The 21797-nt window shown below is 44.5% G+C and overlaps 1 long non-coding RNA gene across 1 annotated transcript; it reads left to right on the top strand.

The window, feature by feature from the left end:
- Window positions 1-7822: 7822 nt before the first annotated feature.
- LOC144366373 (uncharacterized) lies at window positions 7823-21378 on the top strand. The gene is made up of 3 exons (XR_013425454.1): window positions 7823-9860; window positions 16550-16648; window positions 17336-21378. It is a non-coding gene; the product is annotated as an uncharacterized LOC144366373 (long non-coding RNA).
- Window positions 21379-21797: the final 419 nt, after the last annotated feature.

The following is a 21797-nucleotide window of genomic DNA, read 5'->3' as shown; positions in this document are numbered from 1 at the left end:
CCTATCTCTTCCACCCCATGTGCCTCCTCACTTCTGTTACAGATGAACACACTTTCTGGTTTACCCTTCCAGTGTCTCTTTCTACAGAAGAACCACAACATTTGCACATCCAAGTATGCAGAGGGTTCCCAACATACAATGGATTCACCATTTTTTCCTTGATGCTGCTGCTGCTTTTCACTATAAGTCTGGATAGCATTTCATAAATGACATGAAAACTCAATACTTCATTTTAAGATAAGCTTTGCGTGACATGGCAGTGCCCAGGTGTAGGCCAGCGTAAGTGCCTTGAGCACTTTTAAGTTAGGCAAGGTGAGCTAGGTTAGATGTATTAGATGCTCTTTTGAAGATCTTTTCAATTTTTGATGGGTTTATCAGGATGTCACCTCATCCTAAGTCAAGGAGTATCTGTACATACAGACTTGCATGGTAATACATTTATATGCATATATTTATATTCTTACCTCCTCTGATTTCTTCCATAGATAGAACATCCCAAACCCCTGTTTTTCTTCTTTTTATACTTAGCTGTGCATCCTGGGGGACATGCCATGTCTGTAGAACCCTTTCTGGTTCTTTTCATGTGGACTCTGAGTACAACATTATGTTCTAGAGCCTTATTACCAATAAGTTTATGAGCCAAATCTTCACTGGTGGACATTTGTATTTCCAATCTTTGTTAAATAATTTTCAAACAATTGCAAATTATTTTGCAATTGATGTCTTTGGGCAAACTTGTTCTGTTTGGCAGCAAGGTCCAAGGACAAATGCTTGTGCCATCTCGCTAGCTGTTGCTTCCTCCCTCCGCAGAGGCTGCGGTATCCTGCCCTCCCACCTGCAATGTGTCAAGGGTCAGATGCTCCAGCCTAGACAACAGAAGGTTTTGTTCAAGTTTTAGAGTGTTCACCAGTAGGTAGGTGAGAAGCATCTCAGTATAATTTTAGTCTGATTTTCTCTTATTGTAAACCTGGTTGTTTAATTTTTTTTTCATATGTCCAAAGGGCATTTCTTTTCTTTGCCTGTGAATGGTCTGTCTGTGGATTTTGTCCAATTCCTATCACTCTTGTTGCTGATGATTTATTTGAAGAGTGCTTTAGCTGTTTGGGAGCTCAGTCCCTTACTGATAAAAGTTGCAAAACATCTCTCCCAGGCTGTCATTTGTCTTTTGACTTTGCTTGTGGCACGTTTTACCACAAAAAAAAAAAAAAGAAGAAGAAGAAGAAGAAGAAGAAGAAGTTTCATTTATACTTGGACAGGTTTATTGATCTCTTTCTCTGTTTCTTTTGAATATTGAGTCACAGAAAAAATTTCCAACTGCCAGGTTGGAAATTCACCCAAGTGTTCTCAGGAAAACAAACACATTCATTTTTACACTGAGTTTCCTAACTCATTTGGAGTTTTTCCTTATAGCCTATATAAAGCATAAATCAATTTTTATAATCTTTCCAAATGGTTTTTTAGTTGTCGCAACATCTAACATTAAGTAGTCCAAATTTCCTTCATCATCTGAGATTCCACCTCAGTCATACAAATATGTTCTCGTGTCTCTTTCTGAAGTTTTCATTTTGTTTATCTTTCTTAATGCATTTCTAATGTGAAGTCAGTAGTTATCAACATTTGTAGGTAGAAGCACCCCACACACTGAATTTTCTTCTCCTTGTTCCTGTCTACATAGACTCTGCTTTATTAATATACCTACAGATACACACAAACATTCTCCTACTCAGTAATTTTTTTTCTAGACACCCTAACAACGAAGCTTCTTTCTGTTGGGGCTGATTTAGCAACTCACCCTTTTGGGGTTCAAGTTAAACCCCTACTGGATTACTTCATTCAATATAGTGGCAGCAGTCTTTTACTCTTAACCCAAAAGTGCAGCTGACTTCTTTCAAACACTCGTTCCGGAAAATGATCTGCATATTCTCTCCAGATTCTCCCCTTGGCTAGACTGGATTCCATGGGTTTTGAAGTGATGTGGGATGGGAATCTGCCTCCAGTCTCCATCTTGCCCACTGGTCACCAAGCAAGTACTCTAAGCCACGTGGGAATCCCTTGGCTCCTTCTCTCTTCTTTTCCCCTCTCCTTCCAGCTTTTATGTTTCATTTATCGCCTCACAACCCTAAAGTTTCACAGATGCATAAGGAAATCACCTGGTTTCACTGGAAACTACTCCTTTCAAGGAGTCAACAGAAGTCTATGGGGTGAAGGTGAATCTCACTACCCTCTCCCCTTCAGCCCAGACCCTCCTTCTAGCATTCTGCAATCACCCTATTATTCACACGTGAGTTGACTTGTGCCTCTACCCAACAGGCTGAAGTCCCATCTATCCTGAGCTCAGTTCCTCTTCCTCCAGGAAGCCTTTGCTGATGGGACCAGACACAGTGACCTCTCCCATCTCCCACTTGGGCCTCTCAACAGCCGAGTTCCTATGAATTGCTTGTTAGCCTTACAGATGGGTCTTCCTTGACCTGTTCCGAGTGCCTTAAGGACAGTGGTTATAGGTCTAGGCACTCAGTGACCCCTCTAGCTCAGAATGTAACCTTATTTTGGCAATGTGGTCATGCAGATCAACGAGTGAAGATGAGTTCATACTGGAGCAGGGTGGACTCCTCATCCAATGAGACCAGCCAGTGTCCCTGTAAGAAGTGGAGAGAAAAATACAGGGAGAAGCCAGCCATGTGGCAACGGAGCTGGGGACTGAGGTGCTGCACATGGAAGGCCCAGGACCTCCAAGGAGCGCCAGCCAGCCACCAGGAGCTGGGGAGGGGGGAGGAAGGATCCCCTGTGGGTTTCCACAGAGCACAGCCCTGTGACATCTTGATTTCTGACTTCTGGCCTCCACAAAAGAAAGAATAAATTTCTGTTGTTTAAACCCCCCGACCCCCCCCACACACACACTTTGCGGTACTGTGCTGTGTCTGTAGGAAACGGATACCAGCCCAGGGTTTCCTTCAGGAGGATTTCAATAAACATAACTCATGGCGAGGTGCAAACACAAGGAAAAACGTGTGTAGAAGTGACCTTTCCCCCTTTTTTCTAAGGCACTATTTTCCCAAACACTCCAGATCAGCTCACATGGAATAAGGTGCCACTCCTGGGCCTGTGCTCCCACTGTGAAACGGGGTCCACAGAAAGTGTCTCTGGTGTTGCCAACGGATGACGGTGCTGGAGGCACAGCCCTCCTCTCCAGCTGGGCGGTTCTACTGACTGGGACCCTGCCTCCTCTCCTACCTCTGCATTCCCAGGATAGCTTCCCTGGGCTTCTCACGGCACAGGGAAGGGCCAGAGCTGTGCCTGCAGGCACTTGGTGCAGTGTCTTGGGCACCAAGAGAGCCCAGAAATTGAGCAACAACATCATTGACATGACGGGCCCCAAAGCAGATCTTCAGCATCCACTGAAAGACCCCAGTGGCTGAAACAGGAAAGCAAGAAACCAGGGCTCCTTTTGAAAATGGTAAAACCAAGAAAACTACTTGGGAAAAATACCTATAGAAACCATTTCCCTCCACAATAAATTTAGAAAAAGCAATGTCTGGACAAACTGGTTAAACCTGACCTCTTTGTGCTCAAATTCTCTCTCTCTCTCTGTCTCTCTCTCTCTCTCTCTCTCTCTCTCTCTCTCTCTCTCTCTCTGTTCCTTCACTTGGTTTTGGCTTAGTATCTATGTTTTGGTCAATGTTTTTTGCTTTTCTCCTTAAAAAGCATTCTGAAACACAGAATCTCATTGCCAGAAAGGAGCCTAGGGATTTTCTCATTCACCTGGAGGAAGCCGAAAGACGGACTTCAGAGTCAGACAATTATGAGCGAAATGTCGAATCCTGGTTCGTCAGCTGTAGGCCTTGGGGTGAGTGGCTCCCTTCCCTGAACTTTGGTTTCTTTGTTATAGTAGGGTGACAGCAGTGTCATCCAGGAGGGGTCACTGGGAGGACCGACACTTCTGCACACATTGGTCTGGCAAATAAAGCAGGCTCATAAAAATGGTGGCCTTTTCGTAGGAAGAAAAAAAAAATTGTCCTTAGAGTAATTTGGATCAGTCGTTTTCAAGCTCTGTCCCTTGGGACTCTGGAAGGTGAAGATGTGACTCTACAGCCACCTTCCAGGCAGGGGCTGAGGGCAGAAGGGTGGCCTGGTGGCTGGAATTCCAGTCCCCTAGACCCTCCTTGCCCAAAGCAACCACATTCCTCTCTGTTCTATTTATTGGAATTTTGGGTTGGACTACCCAGTTTTTAAAAAGAGAAAGACTTAAAATTAGAAGCAACTAAATGTCCAGTGCTTTTCAAGCTTACATTTACCAAGGCTTACCTGCTGCCTACAAAAACTGCTTCTATCATTTAGAAGGAGGCCCAAGTATTGGGAAAAATACATTTGATTTCAATGGGTCTTTTTAAAATGCTGTGTTAATTGGGGAAAACTATTATTCTCCCCCACAACAGATGCCCTGAAAGTTAACTTGCTAAAAAAAAAAAAAAGTTTATTAGATAATGTTCAATAAATGCCTCAACTACATACACCATAATGTTTTGAAAGAACAAATGAGATAAAGGCTGGAAGATGCAAGGCATTATTATTATGTTCATGCTCTTCTACCATCTGCATTTAATTTGTACTCCTTTTTCTTTACCCTGCAATCTGGAGATTAAAATGGAGCCTGGGACTGAAGGTCATACAAACAAAACTCAAACTCATAAAGGGCTCATAACTCTGGTTAATTAGAACAACAATGTCTAGGAAAAGATAGACTATCAGGGAGACTGTCTTGCGACTGGGATGAGAGTCTGCTGTCGCAGCAGCCGCCACTACCAAGGACCATTAGTAGATTATTCACATCAGGCACGAGGCTGAGTACTCTGATCTTCACAACATCCTGTAGGAGGGACTCATTATCCCCATTTTACAGACAAGAAAGCTGAGGTCCAGACAGCTTGAGTAATTGCCATTTACATCTAGCTAGTATGTGAAGTAACCTGGCGGTCTACTCTAGGTGATTTTACTCATAGACGGAGCCTATAACTATGCCACTCTTAATGGTGAGGAAGGTGATATTGGAAAAGATAATTCTTCTGGCTTTGGGGACCCACGGTTGTTCCTTTATAAAGATGAACACAGGCTGGAGATGTTGCTTAGTGCTAGGGTGCTTCCGTGGCATGAGCGAGGTCCTGGATTCAATCTCCAGAACTGAGAAAAATAAAATATAATAAATAAGAAATAAAAATTCACATGATTATAGCTTATCTCTCCCCGCTTTAGGAAAATGTAGAAACACTTTATAGACTAACTGAATAAAATAGTCTTGGGCAATACAAAAATGTAGGGACTTTTAGACAATCCCAATTCAAGTACGGAGATGGAGTATAGGTGTTTGTCTACACCTTCTCCTAAGGTCCTACTGAAAGGATGGTAAGCTATATAAAAGTCTACTAGAATGTTGAAAACAAAAGGAATATCATCAGCAGGAATTCTAATGACTTGGATAAATTTCTGGGAGTCAGAAAGCAGGTGGTCCGTATTGATACGCAAAGCAGAAGTGAGAAGTGAGGAGGCTTCAGCCACAGTCCTCACCTAGAGGGGCTCCAAGCTTGGAGCCAACAGAAAGGAAGAACAAACATGGGCCTGAGCTGTGGTCAGGGCAGTTATCACAGAAAGGACAAGCCACAGAACGCTGGGCCAGTCGTCCCACCTCTCGGTTCCATGCAGAGAGCAGGTGTGGACCTCCAGCAGGAGCACCGTGGACTGTCCTACGGGGCCTACAATATAGGACAGAGGAGGGACGAGGGACTTGAGAGGAAGCAAGAATGGTTTTCCAGCCTGAAAGGCTTTAGCGATTACACAAAAAACACAAAACCCAACCTCACTTCAAAGTGGAATTACACCCCATCTACAGATAAAGCCCTTTCCATTTGGGCACTTGAGACAGCCTTTAACTAGATGGTTAAATGGAAGCTTGATGGTGGCAGAAGCATCCACATAGATAGAGCTACTGCCATCACCTTCTGTCATGGTTTAGATATGACGTCCCCCAAAAGCTCACATGTGAGACAACGCAAGAAGGTTTGGAGGAGAAATGATTGAGTTGTAAGAGTCTTAACCCCATCAGTGAATTAATCCCCTCATAGGATAACTGAAATGGTGGGGTGTAGCTGGAGGAGGTGGGAATTGGGGTATGGCTTTGGGGTATATATTTGCATCTGGCAACTGCAGATCTCTGTCTGCTTTCTGATCTCCATGATGTGAGCTGCTTCCCTCTGCCACACTCTTCTGCCATAATGTTCAGCCTCACCAAGAGCCCCGAGAAATGGAGCCAGCCTTCTATGAACTAAGACCTCTGAAACCATAAGTCCTCTAATAAACATTTCCTCTCCTAAAATTGTCTGGTTGGGTCCTTTAGTCACAGCCGACTAAAATACCTTCCATTCAGAAAGTGGCCTTCTGGGTAAAGACACATTTTGAGTGAAACCCAACTCATTGACCTGTGTTAATCAAGCTAGTGCTTCAATCATATACATGAGTGCCCAACAAAGGATCATGAGATATGTCAGGGAAATCAACAAGAGGCAAGAGAAATACTAGATGAACACATACAGGTTTGTGTGAAAACAGAAAAAAAAATGAGGTTGAACTTAATGAAGAGTCTATCCTCAGACAGTTTTGGAAGGGTGTGGCATCTGTAAAACTAGTACTGGCTACTGTGAAGACAAAAATTAATCAATTAGAGGATGAGAAATGACTTTTAGAAATTTGAAATGATCATGAAAAATTTTAAATAATCAACTAAGGGCCAAAGAATAGAATGGAAATAATTAAAGACCAAATTAGGGACATGAGTTGATAAAGAGAAGGACATCTCCCAGAAGACCAGACCCCCCCCCCAAAAAAAAAGACACGAAAATATAAGGGAAAAGGTCAGTGAAAACAGATACAAAGGCCCAGTGTTTGTTTAAAAGAAGTTCGAGAAACAATGGAAGGAAGGATGTAAATACGCAATAAAGAAAATTGTCTTGGTCTAAAAAGGGACTCAGGGTTTTAGACTGAGAAAGCTCAGCCAATGCCAAGCATTTGAATAAAACACACTCAGGTTTCAGGCTGTCTGTAGAAAGCTTTGGAACATAACAGCAAAGAGATAAATCCCATCACCAGAAAGAAAAATAGGTTGTTTCCATTTGCAGGTAAATGGATGAAACTGGAGAATATCACTCTATGTGAAATAAGCCAGTCCCCCCAAATCAAAGCTGAATGTTCTCTCTGATATACGGATGCTAACACACAATAAAGGGGTCTGGGGAGGGAAGAATAGAAGTCCACTGGATTAGACAAAGGGGATTGGTGGGAAGGGAGGGGGATGGGAACAGAAAAGACTAGAATGAATCAGACGTAAATTTCCTAGGTTCATAGATGAATACACAACCAGTGAAACGCCACATCATGTACGTCACAAGAATGGGATCCTAATTGGAAGGGGTTGTGCTCCATATATGTATTAATGTCAAGATACACTCTACTGCCATGTCTATCTAAAAACAACAAATAAAAAAAATAGGTTAGCTCCAAAGAACTAGTATAAGGTAAACAACTGTGGGCACAAGTCATAGAGTACTGCATGTGTGGCATACATTAAGGGCACCTGAGTGGCAGGCCACTCCCCTTGTGCAGGCTGCTCACCCCGTAGGCACAGTGCCTAAGCGTGAGGCCACGGGTTGCAGTCCCAGTGCTGGCTCCGTGGCCTGCTTCTCAGTTGGTTGCTGCAAGGACAGTTGGCCAGCAATTGTATTGGAGGCTGCCTGTAATCTGCTTAGCTACTGCCTGACTATATAGACATGGTAACTAAGCAGTCAAATCAGACCTGCTTCAGCTGGGTCTCCAGAGGTTTTTCTCCGTGACCCTGCAGCCACACTCTCCTCTACCCTGTTCCGTGGACCTCCTCACTGGGCAAGAGAGAGCCCATGCAAACAACAGCCTCCAGCAAATCAGAAAGCCAGAAGACAATGGAATAATGTCTTTAAAACATATTGAGTTGGAGGGTCTGGAGAATGATTTGAAGACCAGGCCATCAAGTGCAAGGGCAGAATTGAGACTACAGGTGAGCCCTGACTGAGAAACTTTATGCTCCCAGAATCTTTTAAAAATTATTGAAGTGTATTTTTCTAATAGAATAAAGGAACTCAAGAAAAGATTCAAAAAATGTGAGGTGCTAATCCAGAGAGTATTTAATGAAATCCCAGTTCTGACGTATAGTCAGCTAACTAGGAAGCAGCAGACCGAGGGGAAAGGTCAGAGAACTCCATGAGAATATCTTCCAGAAGAAAGTAGATTTCCATACAAAATACAGACCAATTATCTCTTCTGTAAAAAAGGAAAAAAAAGAGTCAGATAAAAGCTGAAAAAAAATTTTAGAGCTGGACCAAAATGGCTTTTATCAGAATGAGGCGAGCTAAGACGTGGCATAGTGTTGAGTGGTTAGAGTGAGCGATGAGCATTGATTTGCTTTTGGTGTTCAAGACATTTTTATTTGAGTGGCCAAAGTTTAATGAAATAGAGCAAGTCTCCTTTTTTTCCCCCCGTGGTTCAATCATGCTAACTGGATTTACAATAAGCAATTGTTCCAGTTCTCTATTGCTGCATAACAAATCACCTCAGAATTTAATGGCTTAAAACAACAATCATTTATTATCTCTCACGGTCTCTGTGGCCAAGGAATTTGGAAGCACTCAACTAAGTGGTTCTGGTTCAAAGTATCTGTGAAGATGCAGGTTGATGGTGACTGGGCCCAGAGTCAACCCCTGGGCTTCCTCCCACTCAGCTCCACTGCCTTTGATGGGAGACTAGAAAGCTGGACAGCTGGGGACAGTATGAAAATCTCTATGTCCACGTGGTTAGATAACATGGTTTTTCCAAAATGGCGGCTCCAGGGACCTAGACCTCTTCCATGATGGCTCAGGGCTCTAAACCGCATATCCCAACATGAACCAGGCAAAAGCTATGTCTCCTGTTAGAATAGAATAAGAAAGCACCAAGCATGACTTTCACTGGACTCTGTTAGGCAAGGTAGTCAACAAATTCCCATTTGAGTTCAGGGGAAGTGGAGATAAACTCCACCTCTTGATGGAAGAGTGGCAAGGTTCTGGAAAAGTACGTGGGACTGGACTGGCTGTAGCCAGTTTGCAGAAATACAGCCAATCACAATGATGAACACATACTCCATGGACCTTGAAATTTAAAAATCAACTTACAGATCAATTGTGGAAGGGAAGCATAAAAGTCAAGCAAAATTCAAATTTTATGAACCTTGGAAAATAATTTTAAAATTATATTACTGATATAACTGCATTAAAAAAGATGGTGAAGTAAGGATGTAATAAACCTTTCTTCCCTTTTATCCTTTCTCTTTTCTTCAGCAAGTATTGGCTGAATGTTTACTGTGTGCCAAGGATTTTTCTAGGTGACTTATTTTATACAGAGAAATCAATAGATTTTATACACTCGCATGCACATGCACACAAATATAGGTGAAGGAATTTATTGGTCCACACCATCACAGAGAGTGAAAAGTTGGACGAGGGTCACCTGCAAGATGGAGCAGCAGAGCAGTTGCTAGATGACTCAGTCCAAGAAAGTGGGAGCTTCAAAATAAGGAAGGCCCATGGTGTAAAGCTGAAGGCCCAGGAGCCCCCCTCCCCCATGAGGGCCACTCTGGTGCAGGTCCCAGACTCCACCGGTTAACAAATCTGAAGTCTGACGTCCAAGGGCAGCAGCAGGAACAAAGGTGCCCTTCTTTGGAAGGAAGAGCCAGAGAGAAGCTTTCTCCCGTCTGCTTTCCTGTTCTGCCTGGGGCCACAGCTGACTGAATGGTGCTGCCCACAGTGAGGGTGAGTCTTCCCCACTCGGTTCACCCACCTGTAAGGTCATGCACCAGTGACCAAAAGGAGGCATATTAAAAGCTGCTGAACAAGGCTTTACTGATATTTGCTCCCAGGCGAGACCCTCCAGTCCAACACAGTGGGTCCAGGCCAGTCGTACCCGGGTATAACCGGATTAGAATTTTATCAGGCTTAGGGCAGGAAGGGAGGGCTTGGGACAGGAAAGGGAGTTTTTAGGGTCCCTTGTCCTCCTGGCATTAGTCAGGGGATCCTGCAGAGCTCCATGTCCTTCCAGGATCAGTCAGGAGACCCTGCTGATTGACAGGTGGTTTTCACTGCTTGTCAGCGCCTGATTGGTTGTTGACTGGTGTTTTGTTCCCCTACCCACCTCCAACCGCCCTAACACCACCCACAGGCCTGTCTTCTCGGACACATGTCCACAGAAGTACTTTACCACTTCCCTAGGCATCCCTCTAAACTGATGTCACAGAACATGAACATTTCAGGTTTCATAACGGGGAGTCCAAAGTATTGCCTTTAACGAGTGAAAAATTCAGAGAAAAGGAAGGTGACGGACGGTTCAAAAACCTTTATTATATTTTATATACTTTATGTATTTTTTATATATATATATATATATATCATGAAAGTGACAAATGAATAGTAAAATAGAGAAGAGACTTGAACAGACACTTCACAGAAGTGGGCAATGGAATGTCCAATAAATATATGAAAAGGAGCTTGATCTCATTAGTCACCAGAGAAATCAAACTAAAACCAAAATACACACCTAACAGAATGGCTGAAATGTGGAAGACTGACAAGGCCAAGGCCAGCATCAGTTTGTCGGGGTGCTAGGGAAATGTTCACACACGGCTGGCAAAGACCCAGAGGGTGGAAGTGGTAGACAGCAGGCATGACCACTCTGCAAACCATCAGTGTCCACTGAAGATGTACCTATGTTCACCTTTTAAGCTAGCAGTTCTCCTCCTGGACAGATTATTCAGCAAAGTGCATGTGCATGACGCCAAAGAGACATTTAAAAATGCTCAGAGTCATGTTAAAAAGGGACCTGGGCTAGTCCGTGTCCTTTAGGGATTCAGAACCAGTACATGCACATATATTTAGGAAGAAATTTATTTTAAGAAATTGGCTTCTGTGATCATGGAGGCTGACACATGTGCAGACAGCAAGCTGGGGACCCAGGAGGGCAGATGGGGCAGTTCCAGTCCGAGTCTGAAGGTCTCAGAATCTAGAGAGACATTAGTATATTTCTAATCAACAGGCTGGCAGGCTCAGGACCCAGAAAGAGCTGATGTTCAAGTTCCAAGTCAGAGAACAGCCTTTGCTCTGTTCGAAGGCATCCAGGCAGGAGGAATCCTCTCTTACCTCGGGGTGGGGGGGAGCGGGGGCTGCCATGTTGTTCTAGTCAGGTCTTCAACTGATCGGATGAGGAAGGACAATCTGATTTACTCCCCTATGGATTCAACTGTGAATCTCATCCAGAAACAGAAATGTCAGGAATAATATTTGGCCAACTATCTAGGCAGCCCATAACTGAGCCAAGTTGACATATAAAATTAACCATCATAAGCCCCAAATTGGAAATGACCAAAATAGCCAGCGTACTAGAATATATAGCTTACTGATGGTCTAGCCCCACAGTGAAGCTAAGCCATGATGATGGATATAATTTCTCAAACACCAAGATAGAAATGCATCTTACGGATATTTTGAGTGCAGAAGCCACACAGCATAATTCCATTTATCTAAAGTACAAAACAGAAATAGCTAATTTACAGTGTTGGAAGTCAGAACAGTGGATGTGTTTGGAGAAGAAAGGGAGTAGCCATTGGGAAGGGCACACAGGGAACTTCTGGGGTGCTGTGACAGTTTTGAATTTGACCTTCATCGTTGTTTGTTGGAGTATTAGTTTTGCTATAATTCATTGAACAGCAAGTTTATAATTTGTGCATTTTTCGGTATAGCTCATTCTTCAATTAAAAACATTTTAAAACTTTAATAAAAGAAGTGATTAGAAAGTTTCTGTTTGAACCTTTTTAAAAATATGGGTAAATATTATTTTCCTTAATTCAAGAAATAATCAGAAGCAAAGCCTCATCAAGTCAATATCATGGTAAGACTGTGATTGCAACCCAAAATAAGCAAAACTATTTTTCAATTGCATTTGCTTCAAATAGACTAGATATTTTAAGGGCTCATTATGTCTCTAGCACTGCTAGAAAAAAATTAAATAAAATTTTAAAAAATGAACTGTTCATCATGATAAACACTTAAAAGGCACAAAAATTTTTGAAGTGAATAAAGTATCCTTTAGCAAAGTATTATTGCTTTGCATAAACTCATTAACAAGTGATAGTGAAGAGATTGCAGCTATCTGGGAATTTGCTGAGACATTTATTACAGAATAGAGTGTATACAAGTGTTAGTAAAATATGCTCTTTCATTATCATTCTATCTACAGTGAATGTTCTTTCTTCAAATTAATCCACATTAGAAACCACCAAAGGAAAACTTGGGGATAATAACATTTAACAAAATTAACTTCAGTCAGAAGACACATTCAAGTCGTGGAGATGTCAGAAAACATAATGTACCCTTCCTGTGGATCACAATGGAAACCACCTTCATTTTTTTTAAATGTGAGATGTGTTTTTGGACCAGTGTCTTTGTTGATTGTGTTATCAAATTTTGTTTGGACTTTAAAACTTTAAGGACATTTAATGTTTGCATTTTATCAAAATATTTTCTAAAGACCTTAAGAAAAAAGAAAATGATCAGAGCAAGCCTGGGCATGTTTGTACTTCATTTTTAAAATGTATTTGAAATCACACAGGGAAATACACTGTGTAGACCCAATTAATTTTTGCCTTTATTATTTAATATAAATAATACCTTATAGCAAAATTAATGGACAATACAAGATCTTAAGTATGTAACAGAAAATTGAAAAGAAAGAAAGAAAGGAAGGAAGGAAGGAAGGAAGGAAGGAAGGAAGAAAGAAAGAAAGAAAGAAAGAAAGAAAGAAAGAAAGAAAGAAAGAAAGAGTGTATCAGCACTTTTTAAAACAAAGAACATCTTTGCCTCACTCCTAGCTTGTCAAAGTGGCAATTTATACTGATTGGTTCATGGGGAGTGGTAATATTGCAATTTTCTACAAATACTCTTTGAAGGACAATGAGTAAACAAAAAGTTCTCCAATTTTAACAGCGTAGCCTCTGATAGAGTGGACTTCATAATTGCATCAGGAGACCTACAGGTTAAATCAACATTTGCTCACTAGGGTAATGGCGTCGCTGCTCCTGAAGTAATGGAGTTCCTGCTCAGACACAAAGTCAATAGGTCAAAGCAATTGACCAGAAATGACGGAGGATAAGCCTGGGCAACCCTGCCTTTTGGCTCCCAGGGTCCAGGTTAAAAAAATAAAAGACCTGGGCTCTGAACCTTTTTATTCCTGTGTCATGCTAGAGGAGGAACAGGGAGGCCTGTCTGGATTTGGCTCTGATTCTGTCACCTGGTGAAGGTGAGCAGCTGACACACTTTCCAGAGACAACAATCACCCCAAAAGCATCAGAGGAGGATGCATCATGATCTTGGGGGGAGCCCCTTGAGAAAACCAGTCTGAGGTGCAGCATCTGCCATTCTGTTGCCTTCTCAAAGTCCTGTGGTTAAACCTTGCTGACCCTCCATCTGCAGGAAGGTGGGAGAGCAGTTGGACCCCTGGGTTTGCCTCCTGGGGGACCCAGTGCCCTCCTTACACTCAGTACATCATATAGCACAATAAGAATGAGGAGTTTTCTTTCTCTCCTCTCCATATCTCCTCCTCTAGGTTCTCTAGTTAGAGAAAGAATAAACAGGACTGATACTCAGCCAATCAGGCCCTGACCAAATGTTGACCTCCCACCAGTGCCCTGGTTGGCCAGGGCCCCTGCTTCATACCCATGGATGTAAACAACTCCCTGGGAGTAAACAACCTTTTGCAGAAGCCATTTCCTCCTCGAATAGCTATGAGACGAACTTATTTGCTAAAGAAGGGGGAAATCTTTGTTAAAGTTGTTGAATTGCAAAATCACCGTGCTCTCTGAAGAGGAGTGTAAAACCAAATTGGAGGCAGGGGCCAGCGGGGATCACCTGCAACATAGATGGTATCGGAGGGGAGGTGGGGTGCTGCAGAGGTTCCTGAGCTGGGCTGCACAATGGGCCACCTGCAGGGCTGGGCAGGGTCTGGACAATAGGATTTATAAAACCTTCCCAGGTGATTCCACACACCAAGGTGGAGAACTATTCCCCAGAGGCAGGGGATCTACCTTGGGGGTGGGGGAGGGATCTCAACAGAGATGTAGCCTGATGACAAAGACGTGGGTGCCTGGAGACAGCTCTACTTCAGTGTGTGGTTAAGGCTATGAGAAAAAGAGGACAAGGAGCCAGGCACAAGGGTGCATGCCTGTAATCCCAGTGACTCAGCCGGCTGAGGATTCCAAGTTCAAGGCCAGCCTCAGCAACTTAGAGGATGCTGTCTCAAGATAAAACATAAAAAGATCTAGGGATGTAGCTCAGTGGAGAGTACCCCTGGGTCCAATCCCCAGTGGTACACACACACACAAACACAAACATACACACACACACACACACACACACACACACACACACACACACCAGAGCCCAAGGAAATCCAAGGAGAACAAAGGTACACTCTCTGAACACAAGATGGAACAATTAGAGTTTCGAGAAAGTAATCAAAGTCCTATCATTTTAAAATTGATTTTAAAAACTTTTTTTATATTAAAGAGCTTGAAGTTGACAGAATAATTGCCAAGATTCCCTCCCCCAGTCTCACCTGTTCTAAACATCTTCTATTGGTGCAGTACTCTTTTTAGAATGATGGAGCCAATATCGATACATTCACATCAACTAAAGTCGGTGGTAGCAGTATTGACCTTTTTCTTAGTTTCTACCTAATATCCATTTTCTGCTCCCGGTTCCATTTGGGTTATCACGTAACATCGTCTCTCTTTGGCTCCTCCTGGCTGCAACACTTTCAAAGACTTTCCCTGATTTTGAGGACCTTGATGGTGCCAAGGAGTACTGTCACAGGCATCTTGTAAAGTGTCCCTCAGGACGTGCGTGATTGTTTTTCTCTCTCTTTTCCCCTTCCACACGGTGCCCTTTGGGAGTAAATCGGGGGTCTCAGCCCACACTTCAAGGAGCGAGGACCGGAGCTCCCCATCCTCGAAGGAGGAGTCTCCACATCGGTTAAGGAACGGGGCACTGTTTGTGTGCCCATGGCCACCAACGCCTGATGCTGCAGGTCGCATTTCCTCTGCCCTGAGCTGCCTCTGTTAGGCCAGGGAGGAAAATGTGGGATCCACCACCAAAAAGTGGGAACTCCACAGAAAATGGTCAGAGGCAGCCAGCCATGGGTTGAAAATTCATTTGTGGAAGGCCTAACTCCCGTGACCTCAGAATAGGAATGCAGTTGGAATTGTGATAGTTTAAGATACTGTTAGTTAAAATGAGTAGGATGGAGCCTGAATCCAGTGTGTCTGGTGTCCTTCAAAAAGGGGGAAATCCGGACACTGAGCCCCCACAGGGTGAGTGTCATGTGACTAGAGGGCAGAGCTTAGGGCAATGTACCTGTCTGTCAAGAAATGCTAAGCAGTGCTAGGCACCACCAGCAGCTGGAAGACAGGAAGAGACCCTTGCTGAGAGCTCAGAAGCAGCCTGGCCCACGGTCACCTTGATTTCAGACTCTGGCCTCTGAACTGTGAGATAATAAACATCTATCGTTCCAAGCCATCTGGTCTGTGGCGCTTTATTATGGCAACCCTAGAAAACTAATAAGCACTCTAAAACCCTCTCCCTCTCTCAGAGTAGGAAAGAAAGGCCCAGTTAACCTTTCCAGGACCACATCCATTCCACGGACGTTCATCCATCCTCTTATTCAAAGAAAGCCTCCTGACAGCTGCTAGGGCTCAGACCTCATGCACCTCCTTAAAGGTTCAGCCACCAGCCTGGGGACAGAGACAGGGCAGACCCAGGGTGGCTTTTCATTTTCCTGCCAGTAGCTCTAGGCATCCCAGATCCTGTGTCTTTTTTTATAAGCAATGTTAATGTGTTTCTCTCCTACACATCATCAAGTTGAAGGATGTCTTAGATCGGGAGCTCTGGAAAACAGATTTTTGGAGACCGAGATCATGTGCCGAAAGTTAACTGGGGAGTAGGTGCTCAAGGCCAGTATGGGAGGAGCAGGAGCAGAATGGGTAGAAGGAGTCAAGCTGCTGTTGATGGGGCTGCACCCGAGGCCAATCCTGGGGGAGCTCTGGAGCTGGGATGACCCCTCAGAGACACACTGACTCACAACCAAGGGACCAGGACTTTGAACACCTACATCAAATGGAGGCCATGCCTGGGGAAGGGCATGGCTTTGGCTAAGGCAGCTTGTCACAGCTCAGGCCATCCCTGGGGAACTATAGCCTCTGAAACCTCACGTTCCCTCAGCAAGAAGGACGAGCACTTCAGTCCTGGGGGAACTCTGGGTGATGCATACAGCGTTCACTTAGCAGACATCCATTTCTGAATGCAAAATAAAAATGTATTGATCAACAGTTATTGAGCACCTAGAAGAATTAGCAGATAAAAGGTAATTCAATAATTTCCCTGAATTATTTTCCCCACAGGCCTTAAACACAGAGAGGGGCCAAGCTTACGGACAGTAGAGGAACGAGAATGGAGAGTGTTCGTTACCCTGAAGAAGGTCAAGAGTGGTGCAAGATCAGGTAGGTAAGAACAAGCTTTGTGCTACTGAGCTCCTAGATTTTGTAGCAGAGGGAGTTGGTGTGCCCCGTCTCTTGTTAGAAAAACTGGCCCTGGACGTAGTAACAGGAGATAGACAAAGTTGGGCCAGGTTTTCTTTTTGGGGCCTGTTGAAGCACCAGATCATGTGCAACCTGCACTGTTCTGGTCAGTGTTCCCAGCTCCTCCTGAAGGTGAGAGCCCATAACCTTCACGTCATGGTGGCTGGCTTACAGAAGCTTCTTCCAAGGGGAAGAAACACTAGACCTAAAAAATGATCCATCCCAAGCTGTTGATGGCTCCTGCCTGGACCTACAGCCACCAAGGGGGTTGGCACAGGGTTCCTAGTTCCAAGGAATCCCATAACCTCTACACCAGGACCAGCCTCTCCTTCCTGTCTGATTGGGTTTCCTAGAGCTGTCATGACCAGGTGGCTTAAAACAACAGAAGCTGGTTTTGTCACAGTCCTGGAGGCTAGGAGGCTGAGATTGAGGAGTTGGCAGGGCCATGCTCTCTGAAGAGTATCTAAGGGAGAGTGTCTCCTGGAACTTTCTCTTAGTTTCTGGAGTTTCCAGCAGTCCTTGGCATTCCTTGATGGTGGACATAACACTCCAGTCTCTTCCTCCATTACCACATGGTGTAACCTCTGTCTCTGCGTCTCTTCTTCCCAGGAGGACAATGGTTGCATTGATTAGGACCCAACCTGTTCTGCTATGACCTCATCTTAACTGAGTTACTGTGCAAAGACCCAGTTTCCAAACAAGGCCACAGTCAAAGGCACACCAGGTATCAGGACTTCAACACATCTTTCATTGCATCCTATTATCCTGTAGACAGGCTATGAGGCCCACTTGATTAACTGTCCCCTACTCATAGAAGAAACCTCGACGATTTACTCAGAGTTTCTCAACATCGTGTTTCCACACTTAATCTTTGGAGAAAATGGAAATCAAGTGGCTGAAATTTTAAAATGTGTTGAATAAAAGGTATGGAAGTAGTTTCATCATAGGTAAGAGGGGAACAAGGAGCCAAGGTGAGACAGAAGAAAAAGTATTTTGAGATCTCTGGGGTCTTAGTGGGATCTCTCAAAGAGAAGGAACCAAATTCACCAACTCTTGGGCAAACTCCATTGGCTAATTCCATTGGTGGGATAGATTAGCCGGCTAATGAGGCCACAGTTTGACTTTGATTCAGAAGTACTGGTTTAGACTCCTCACTGGTTTTGTCACAGAGACAATGAGGACAGTGGTCTGCAAGAAACTGCTCAAGGCTGTGCAAAACCTGCCCAGCTGCTGGTCAAGCCAAACCAAGTGCCTCCCAATGATACCGGGCTGGAGAAGTCTCCATATTGGTGAAGAAGGATCCTGTCCCAACCCAGGCAGTGCAACTTGAAGACGGCTGCATTTGATTATGTTCTTAAATAGAAATGATGAGCCGCTGCTGGGAGGCTCCAGCCAGCCATGTGCTAATAGGAGTCATTGTGAAGCTGGCACTTGGGGCTGATGATGGGGTGCTGTTCAGGCTCAGGAAAATCAGAAAGGATGCACATTTATAATTTGTCACTGGAAAAGAAACAATAAGTCAATTTTTTTATTATTATTTAAGTTCTCTGCATTCATATGTATTTTTAGACCTGTTTAACTGCTTTCTGAAAAGGTCTTTGAAGGGATAAAAGAAAGAAAAACTATATCCTAAGACCTGGCAGTAACTGGGGAAATTCTAGGAACCAATCTACCAGTAAAATCTTCCATAAATGATGAGATGCCTTGCAGTTGTGAGGAGGCCAATGACTGGCTTGAAAGACAAAAGAAAGCAAAACAAAAAACAAAGTGCAGGAAGAGACACCCCGCAGCTGACAAGCAGTACATTGTTCCTGTTCAGAAACCTGCTTGGTACCTGGACCTGGAGTCTAATTCCACCTCCAGACAATGGAGAGGCTCGAATCACCTAGGAGCGGTGGAGCGCGACGGCTGGATCATAAATCCCAGTTCTAATACTGCCCAGACCTTGGACAAAGAGACTACTTAATGTCTCACAACCTAATTTATCTACCTATAAAATAAAATGATAATAATGTCTATCTTCATAGGGCTGCTATAAGAACTAAATGGGGTGCCATATGTTAGATGTGTGCAGTATCCCAGGCTCTAGATGGGCTGTTTCCTGTTCTCACTATGTACAAGCAAAGCACCTCTAAAGCAGACCTGTTTGTGTCTATCAGATTTTTAATCCAGCCCAGAGACAGATCTGCAGCCTCGCCCAGCACACCTAGCCCAGGACTTGGGCATCTGAGATTGGGGGTGGGGGGCTCAATCCAGAAGTAAATGCAGGCTCCTCACCAAGGAGCGCCGGAATTCTCTTGTTCCTCAGGTTACGTACAGAAACATAGCCTAGCTCCAGAAATGAATGAATGAAATGTGGCAAGGTCAGAGCAATGTGATTTAACATCAGCCATAAATGTAAATAGAAAGGGAGATTTTTTAAAAAAAATAAAGGAAAGAAGAAGAGAAAAGGCCTTCTGCTTTTGTTACGCTTTAGTGCCTCAGCTCAAAATTCCTCCTCAAAGGTCTTCTGACGGGTGACTCAGGGTAGGAGAGGGGACTCAGAGATCCCTGAGGAACCTGAGAAGCATAGTCCACTGAAATGAAAAGGGCAACTGAGCCCTTTTAGAGGCTTGTGGGGCTGGGCCAGAAGAGACAGGGACGAGGGGCGTGGAGGGGGAGCCTTCTTTCCATCTCATGGTTTGCAATTACCCAGCATCTTCTCACCTAAAAGGAGCCACTCCACTGTCTGGTTTGGAAGATTCCAAGAACACCCAAGTACCCAGCGGCTGGGCTGTACGCAACAACGAGCCGACCACTCTCTGTTCCTTCTTTGACTCTGGAGAGAAGGCTGTTGTTTCCTGACCTCCTTCTGCTGTTGTAACCCTTAGACCCTGCACAGGGTGAGCCGGACTTTCCCCACCACAAGGAGTACAGCTGGTCTTAACCCCCTCCTCGCCCTAAAGTGTTGGCGTGGAGCGTGGATTCTAGGTCTTGGCTACACTTGCTGATTTAAAATCAGCTTTTAAGATAAGCCTAATGCCCAAGCCACACTCCAGAACAAGTAAATGAGCATCTCTCGGGGTGCAAACCAGGAGGAGGTGTTTTTCAGAGTTCCTAGATGACTCCGGTGGGCAGCCAAGGCTGCACTCCCCTGACTCCATGAGAGGGTAAATTGGAGCATTAGGTGAGGTAGAGAAGAGGGGGCAGCCACTCGGGGGCTGAGGGACCGTCACTTGCCAGTTTGAAGAGCTCTGGTCTTTTGGGTTCTTCAGAAGTCTCAATGGTCATGGGGCTGGAACATCTGGGTGGACCTCACGGTGGCTGTACTGGTTTGCCAGAGCTGATGGGACAAACTGCCCCAGCCTCGTGGCTTAAACAGCAGAAATCTTTCTCCCCTGGTGGAGGCCGTCATCCTGAGATCAAGGCACCAACACGGCGGGGCACTGTGAGGGCTGTCTTCCTAGCTTGTAGATGGATGCCTCTCACTGGGTCCTTATGTGGCCTTTCTCCTGTGCTTCCACAGGGAGAGAAGGAGAGAGAGAGACTCTCTGATGTCTCTTCTCATAGGTCTTCTAAATGGACCTCTTGGGTCTGGGTCTTGGTCTTATAACTTCATTTAACCTTAATTCCTCCCTTAGAGGTTCCATATATAAATACAGCCAAACTGGGGGTTAGTGTTTCAATACAAGAATTTTGGGGAGACACAAACATTCAGCCCATAACAGTAACCATGGCCCTAACAGAAGTGCCAGCTATTAATGCTTACTCATTAAGTGAGGTTCTTGGACCAGCAGCACTGGTGTTCCCTGAGAGCTTGTTAGAAGTGCAGAATGTTGGTACCCAACCCAGCCTGACCCACTGTACTGCGGATATGGTTTGGAGAGGAGGTGGGCCTAAAAGCTCATGTTAGACAATGCAGGAGTGTTAAAGGGTGAGATGATTATAATAGGGGAGCTACAATCTAATTGGTGGGCTAATCCATGATGGATTAATAATTTGAAAAGATGTACTAGATGATAACTGTAGGCAGATAGGACATGGCTGGAGGAGCAGGTCACGGAAGGCATGTCCCTAGGGATTATATATCTTATTCCTATCTCCGGATGCTCTCTCTGCTTCCCAGCTGCCCTGAGCTGAAAGCTTTCCCCACCATCCCCTTCCACCACCATGTCCTGCTTCACATCACGTCCAGAGCAATGGAGGCCGCCGATCGATCACGGGCTGAAACCTCTGAACCCAGGAGCCCAGATAAACTTTTCCTCCTCTAAGTTGTTCTTTGTGGGTATTTCTGATGACCTAGACAACCAGCTTCTGCATTTCAACAAGAGCCCCCTGCCATGGGATTGTTATGTATATTAACATTAGCTTCAATCCTAGACACTCTTCTGATTCTCAGAAATCTTAGTAGATTAGTTGGAAAAATAGCCAGACCCATTTCCTGGATCTCAAAAAAGGGATCCAGCCTTGTCACTTGGTGGGTGATGGGGAATGAATCTCCTGGACATTGACTTGAAAGATTCAAGGTGAACAGTCCAGGTGGTCTGTATTCCCACCCACGCAACTCTCTTCTTCCTTTTATATTCTCTCACCCCCTTTCCCTTTCCTTTATCCTTGTTTTCTAAGAAAAACAACCATCATAGGTCCCCAGTTAGCTGTAGTGCAGACTCCTGATGAACCTTACCTAATGTTTAAGACCTGCTCCGCTGGTTGAGCAAGTCTGGTTCTGCAGAGGCTCCCGCAGAGCCCAGGGGGTGTGCAAAGTGGGGTGAGGGTGGGGCTGGGGCAGTCACAGCCCACGGGCTCCAAGACTAGACCAGAGTGTCGAGGACAGCTGGCCCTGGGTCCCAGGTGGCTGAGGCTTTTAAGAGGAGGGTGAGTGTGAGCAACAGGACATCAGGAGCCCTCCACATCTGTCCCGTCACAAGATTCCCTGGTAACAGGACCAACCATATGAAACCTTAGTGACCCATTTTTTTGTCAGTAATGACAGCTGCGAGAGAACTGGACAGTGACCATTAGCATCATTTGAGGGACATCTGGGAAAATCTGCTTACATGCCCAAAATTCCCCTGTCTGGTGAGCCACCAGA

Source organism: Ictidomys tridecemlineatus, chromosome 8, assembly GCF_052094955.1.
Source record: "Ictidomys tridecemlineatus isolate mIctTri1 chromosome 8, mIctTri1.hap1, whole genome shotgun sequence".
NCBI lineage: Eukaryota > Metazoa > Chordata > Mammalia > Rodentia > Sciuridae > Ictidomys > Ictidomys tridecemlineatus.
The sequence above is the reverse complement of the archived record's forward strand: the minus strand, read 5'-3'. Positions and strand labels throughout refer to the sequence as shown.